The sequence below is a fragment of the Muntiacus reevesi genome, chromosome 2 (assembly GCF_963930625.1).
Source record: "Muntiacus reevesi chromosome 2, mMunRee1.1, whole genome shotgun sequence".
Lineage (NCBI taxonomy): Eukaryota > Metazoa > Chordata > Mammalia > Artiodactyla > Cervidae > Muntiacus > Muntiacus reevesi.
In genome coordinates this window covers 13,139,884-13,147,632 of record NC_089250.1, presented here as the reverse complement: position 1 = coordinate 13,147,632, position 7,749 = coordinate 13,139,884, and positions in this window count along the sequence as shown.

The window sequence follows — 7,749 nt, the reverse complement described above, 5'->3', positions numbered from 1 at the left end:
TCAGGCAGGTTGATTCCTCCAGTTCCATTCTTCTTTCTCAAGATTAGTTTGGTTATTCGAGGTTTTTTGTATTTCCATACAAATTGTGAAATTATTTGTTCTAGTTCTGTGAAAAATACCGTTGGTAGCTTGATAGGGATTGCACTGAATTAAAACTTCTAGAGGAGAACATAGGCAAAACACTCTCCGACATAAATCACAGCAAGATCTTCTATGACCCACCTCCCAGAATATTGGAAATAAAAGCAAAAATAAACAAATGGGACCTAATGAAAATTAAAAGCTTTTGCACAACAAAGGAAACTATAAGTAAGGTGAAAAGACAGCCCTCAGATTGGGAGAAAATAATAGCAAATGAGGAAACAGACAAAGGATTAATCTCAAAAATATACAAGCAACACCTGCAGCTCAATTCCAGAAAAATAAATGACCCAATCAAAAAATGGGGCAAAGAACTAAACAGACATTTCTCCAAAGAAGACATACAGATGGCTAACAAACACATGAAAAGATGCTCAACATCACTCATTATCAGAGAAATGCAAATCAAAACCACAATGAGGTACCATTACACGCCAGTCAGGATGGCTGCTATCCAAAAGTCTACAAGCAATAAATGCTTGAGAGGGTGTGGAGAAAAGGGAACCCTCTTACACTGTTGGTGGGAATGCAAACTAGTACAGCCACTATGGAGAACAGTGTGGAGATTTCTTAAAAAATTGGAATTAGAACTGCCATATGACCCAGCAATACCACTTCTGGGCATACACACCGAGGAAACCAGATCTGAAAGAGACACGTGCACCCCAATGTTCATCGCAGCACTGTTTATAATAGCCAGGACATGGAAGCAACCTAGATGCCCATCAGCAGATGAATGGATAAGGAAGCTGTGGTACATATATACCATGGAATATTACGCAGCCGTTAAAAAGAATTCATTTGAATCAGTTCTAATGAGATGGATGAAACTGGAGCCCATTATACAGAGTGAAGTAAGCCAGAAAGATAAAGATCATTACAGTATACTAACACATATATACGGAATTTAGAAAGATGGTAATGATGGCCCTATATGCAGGGCAGAAGAAGAGACGCAGAAGTACAGAACAGACTTTTAAACTCTATGGGAGAAGGTGAGGGTGGGATGTTTCGAAAGAACAGCATGTATATTATCTGTGGTGAAACAGACCACCAGCCCAGGTGGGAGGCATGAGTCAAGGGCTCGGGCCTGGTGGACTGGGAAGACCCAGAGGAATCGGGTGGAGAGGGAGGTGGGAGGGGGGACCGGGATGGGGAATACGTGTAACTCTATGGCTGATTCATATCAATGCATGACAAAAACCACTGAAAAATAAAAATTAAAAAAAAAAAAAAAGAAGAATACTGAGAAGATAATGCAATAAAATACTGCTCAGTCATTAAAAAAAAAAAAGAAGAATGAAATTTCCCCATTTGCAACAACATGGATGGCATTATGATAAGTGAAATTAGTCAAAGAAGACAGATACTATATGATATCACTTAGATATAGAACCAAAACAATACAACAAACTAGTGACTACAACAAAGAAGAAACAGACTCAGAGATAGAGAAACAAAACAGTGGTTATCAGTGGGGAGAAGGAAGAGGACAGGAGAAAGCTAGGGGCGAGGGAGTAAGAAGTACAAACTATGATGTATAAAATGAGCTACAAGGATATATGGTACAATATGTAGAATATAGTCAATATTTTACAGCAATTATAAATGGAGTATAGCATTTAAAAATTGTGAATCACTATACTGTACACCTATAACTTACATTGTATAGCAGTTATAATTCAATATGAAAATAAATTTTTTTAAATTTAAAGAATACTGAGAAGATATTAAAAGATGCAAAACAAAATTCTGTTTCTTTGTTCACTCATTCTTTCACACCTTAAACCTACATCAGTCAGTAGTGCCCAAGCCTTTTTCTCTTCTGCATTTTTCAGTCTTCTAATAATCCCTGCTTTTAAATGTCTATGCATTGAAGAGAAAAAGAAAGATAGAGCATGTGGGGGGTGTGTGTGGGGGGGGGCATACACAAGCACATATGCCTTCTGTGTCAATATCATATGCCTTCCTTAGTCCAATGGGTGATGTAACATACTAGCATTAACTACATTTATCCCATTTGGCGAGTCTGAAATACAGGGTTTATATACACCCATCATGGGTTGCATACTCCTTGGTTATCAAGAATTCCTAGATACCATGGAGTACAAACAAGACAATCACCCTAAGGAAACCAATTATTTGTATGGCTAAATACCTTTTATTTCATACATATTCAACAATCAACTAAATGTAATATTGGGACACTTTTTGAACTGTAACCCACAAATCACACTTTAAATACTCAAGAAGATGATATTAAATCATCATTCAGTCAGTAGTGATGAGTCCTGCTGCCATGCATCCAAGCCCAGCAAACTCTCCAAGCTTCTTCTGGAAGATTCTACCACTGGGCAAAACCAGGGTCTTATCCTCAGATGTCATCCTCACACCTAAAACAGTAAGAGACCAGAGTCTCTGTTGCTTTGAAAGAAGGAAATCAGGGCCAAAAGTATGTTCCTAGAGAAAGGTTGGGGCAATGGAGGTAAGAAATTTCACTCAAGTTCAGTGTCACCATCGTGTTCAAACTGACAAAGGAAGATCACAGGCGTCTCCAAATCTATGTGTAAATTCGAGGTCAAATAAAGCAGAAAAACTCATATTTCAATTCTAAGAATTCTGGCATTAGTCTTTGTAAGACTTCAAGCTTGCATTTAACACTCTTGTCACCTCAGAAGCAAAACATAAAAGGGTGCAAAAAAAAACTTAAGTCATTAAAATAAAGTGCACTTTAATAAAACATTCTCAACCAAAATACTTATGATAAAAAATCCTAATGTTTGCAGTTTTAAAATATGAAATATGTTGGGGACTTCTCTGGCAGTCCAGTGATTAGGATAGGGCACTACCACTGCAAGGGACTCTGGCTCAGTCCCTGGCTGGGGAACTAGGATTCTGCATGCTGCTAGGGGCAACCAAAAAATAAAACAGAGTAGGAGAGGACAGAATGGGAGTAAAATAAAATACATTTTAATACAGGATCATTCCTTTTTAAAAAAAATTTTTTTCAATACTGCATTTATTCTTGATATCAGTTCCTGGGTTTGTGCCTGAAGCAAGTGCTTCATCTGCCTTAGCCTGGTCCCAAATGGAAGGGAAACCAAGTCTCAGACCTAGCCAAAGAGGAAGAAGGTGGAGAAAGCTCCCTTTTCCTAGAGCCCTGAGATGTCTCAGGCACAGAAACTTTCTCCCCCACCAGAGGGTCCATGTGGCTGTCCACATTTAGCAAATAAAAATATAAGATGCCAAGTTTAATGTGAATTTCAGATAGACAAGCAACCTTTCTAGTATAAGTATGTCCCATGCAATATTTGGGGCATACTTATACTGTTTAAAAAAAAAAAACTCACTGTTTATCTGAAATTCAAACTAAACTGGGCATCCTGTATTTAGTCTGGCAACCCTCCCTCTCTCCACGCCACTCCCACTCCTGCCCCAGGAAGTCTCCGTTAACCCCAGGCAAGAGAGTCTATCTTGCCTGAGAGAGACAGTCACTCTGAAGACCCATAGCAAGAACAAAAGAAGCAAAAATAACAAACCAACTGAAAGCCAGCCCAACACGGAAAGAATGTTATTGCACATTTGCTGACAGAGACCGAGGGAGATTTCCAACATAAACAAGGAAATTTAATCTCTCATTTGCAAAAGCTTCCCCTCTGCTAATTTGTTAACTGCTCATGTAGAGACACAGAACCCAGTGCATTTAATTGAGCTTCTCTTTTCTGAGATGATGCAAAGCAAAGTGATTCCTGCTGGTAAGTGCCACTAGAGAGACCAGAAACAGTGCGTTTTCCAAACTGGTCAAGTCAATCAAGTTCAGCTTTTTTTTCCCAGTCAGATGGATCGATTGGCCAACCAACCTCAAGAGCTGGGTCAGTCCAAAGTTGTGCCTTTGTCAGAGTTGTGGAGCTATGGGTGACTTCAGATTTGTTGTAGGTTTGCCTGTTCATGTTCCTTCAGCCTGTTCTCTGCCTCCCAGGAAGAGGCAAGAGAATTCAAAACCCCAGAAAAAAGATGCTCACACAGTTCCCTTCGCAGCTGGAGAAGGAGCTGGTGCAGGATTTTCCTCCCTCCCCTGCATCAGAAACCAAGTTACATTGTCCAACTAAGTCTAAAAGACGCTAGGAATGGTATTCATTTAAAAATCATAATTTTGGGGGACGTCCCTGGTGGTCCAGGGGTTCAGATTCTGAGCTTCCAATGCAGGGGGAATAGGTTCAATCCCTGGTTGGGGAACTAAGATCCCACCTGCTGCATGGTACAGTCAAAATACATTTTTAATTAAGTCAAAAATAGTAATTTTTTCAATCAAAGTTCCTCCTTCTGTGCACCAGATCTGGGCTACTGTTACATGTGGTCCGAAGCACAACTGTAGCCCCAAGAACTTCATCTTCTGCTTCCCAGCCATCAGCTAGAAAAGTTCTCTCTCTCTCTCTCTCTCTCTCTCTCTCTCTCTCCCTCTTCTCTCTCTTTCTCTCCAAGTGTGTGGGCTTAACAGTTTCAAGGGAGCTGACATATAGGAGTACCATCGCATTGCAAGATGCAGCAGCCTCCGCCCACAGTGAGAGGATCCAAGAAACATATACGTGGAATCTTGAAAAACAGTACAGATGATCTTACTTGCAAAGCATAAATAGAAATGCAGACATAGAGAATAAATGTATAACAAACACCAAGCAGGTAAAGGGGGTGGTGGGATGAATTGGGAGACTGGGATTGACACATTTACACTATTGATGCTATGGATAAAATAGATAAGCAATGAGAAGCTACTGCATAGCACAGGAAACCCTACTCAGGGGTCCGTGGTGAACTGAATGGAAATGGGAAGAAAGTCCAAAAGGGAGGGGATATATATACGTGAGGAGGGCATGGCAACCCACTCCAGTATGCTTGCCTGGAGAATCCCATGGACAGAGGAGCCTGGCAAGCTGCAGTCCGTCAGGTCATAAAGAGTCGGACCCGACTGAAGCAGCTCAGCGCACGCATGCATATATATACATATAGTTGAATCATTTTGCCGTCCAGTATAAACTAACACAACATGGTAAAGAAGCTAACCTCTGATAAAAGATAATGTGAAAAAGAAAGAGAGAATCCAATTTTTACCACTCAAGTCCCCAAAAGCTCAGATGCTACTCTTGGGCATCCTTGGGAGGAGTGGAGATGGAGCTCTACGCAGGAAGGCAAGCTGACAATCACTTACGAAGGGAAGAGAAACCTATCTCCCCTAGAGCCAGGCGACTGTCCCTCCCCCACCCTCCCAGAAACGTGACACTTTCATCTCTGCAGAGGCTGAAAGACAGAAGTTCTAGACTGGGGTACCCAAGACACAGCTGAAAATGACCGGAGCCCCAAGAAAACAGATGGGTTAACATTAGTTTCCCTTCTGCAGACTGAGATCTCAAGCTCTCTTCTGTCAGAACACTGACATCTAGGGTTCTTCATCTAGACAGGAGACTAGAACTTTCTTTAGATAAATTGACAAAACGTTGCGGGGGGGGGGGGGGTGGCGGGGAAAGGGGGGGACATAAAACTCATGTGACAGTTCCCCAAACAAATGACCCAATCAGATTACCCTACAGAGATACCGACAGTCAACACCCCTTCCTCATGCACACTCGGAGTCTGATTAGCCTTTTTTAGCTTCTTTCTCTTATCAGCAGACACTCAAGGAAAAGCTTGAAACAGGAAAAGAAGAGGCTACACATAACTTAGAGAACAAAGTTATAGTTGCAGGGGTGTGGGGGAAGAATGGGGGAAAGGGATAGTCAGGGAGTTTGGGATGGACAAGTACACACTGCTACATTTAAAATGGAGAACAAACAGGGCCCTACCGTAGGGCATAGGGATCTCTGCTCAGTGTTATGTGGCAGCCTGGATGGGAGGGGAGTCTGGGGAAGAATGGATACATGTATCTGTGTGGCTGAGTCTCTTTGTGATAGTCTCTGAAACTATCACAACATTGTTAATGGCTATACTCCAAAACAAAATTAAAAGTTTTCTTTTAAAAAAAAAAAAGCAGAGACTGAGAGATGCAGCATTATTTGGGAAGACTCCACCTTCCTGGCCAAATCACCTGTCAAAGGCCCCAGCTCCTAACAGCATCATACTGGACGTTGGGATTTAAACATGCAAATGAAGGCTCATCAACATTTAGTCCATAACAGAGGGATTGAGCAAGGGACTGCTATTTGTCATAAGAAATCTTGTCATATGACTCTTCATGTGCATGTGTAAGTTTGATACAAATAGAAATCTAAAATATGAAAACTCAGATATATTATTTTATTTCCACATCAGAGACCCAGGGCAGAACGAGGGTGGGAGGAGTGAAAAGAGCCCTGGGAGACACATGGAAAACACCACTAAGTATTTCGTAGGGGCTCTTTGAAATGTTAGCTGGAATTCCTCTAATCCACAACAGAACGAAAGCTAGTTTTAGATCATCTGTCTTTCCAACCAGTATGGCCTCTTTCCAAACATGTTTGACTGCCCATGTGCAGTGCATTAAATGCAATAATAAAACTAATCAAAGGGCCTCCCACAAATATTTTTGCTACACAGACCAGACCACAACATTTTTCCTACACCTACTAATGTCAGCAATGATGTGTCAGTGGCAGGAAGCTGTAATGACATTAAAAAAAAAAAAGTCTACAACAGTAGGGGTTGTATCTTATTAAAATTCGTTAAAACCAAAGGCCAAAGGGGCGGACCAGAGACTGCCTTTCCCTGGGGATTGAGAATGTAATTCTACACAAACATGCTAAGTGAATGGTATAATAAAATAGTTAACATGTACTGAGTGCTTTCTATGTGCCAGGAACTGTTTATTGCTCTGTTTGCGTCACGTCTTTTCATCTTCATAGTGACCTTATGAAGTAGATATGATGTATCTCATTTTAAAGACAAGGCTGAGTTTCATAGCAGTAAGATAAGTAACTCATGATGGCACAGAGTGAAGGGTCCAAAGCGGAAGGAAACTAACACTGCCCCACCCCACATTGCAAGTCAACCTTGCCCAAACCTTGCAGAGATGGGGAAAGGTGTTTCCACCTCTCTTTGTAACAGCAGACCTCCTATGTGAATTCCGCAAACAAGAGCCAGATCCTTAACATTATCGATCAAGTCCTCAACACACGCCAGGGCTCTGCTTTGCCTCTCACAAGAAATATCACCTTGAATAATCTTCCAGCAATCCCAAGAAGTAGGTATTATCACTGCCACGTCCTGAAGAGGAAAGTGAGGCTCCCAGAGGATATGAGAAACTCCCCATGTTGGTGCAGTTATTACGTGACAGAGCCCGGATACAAGCCTGAGCTCTCTCATTCCAAAACACTCTATGCCTTTAACAAAGGGAAATGATTGATTTTTAAAATGATGGTTTAAAGTTGAGCATCCCACAGGAAAAGAATCCAGAAGCTGTTCTTGGAGGGTAAGAATAGCAGTGCCTCCAATCCTTACAACAGTCGACCAAGTGTTATTTTATTTAGTCTTTTGATGCTGTCGCTGTTGTTAAGAGATGATTGTTTGCTTAATTTTCATTTAAATGATTGAATTAGTCATAACAAATGTCATTGTTTAAAACTCACGGATATTCAAAAG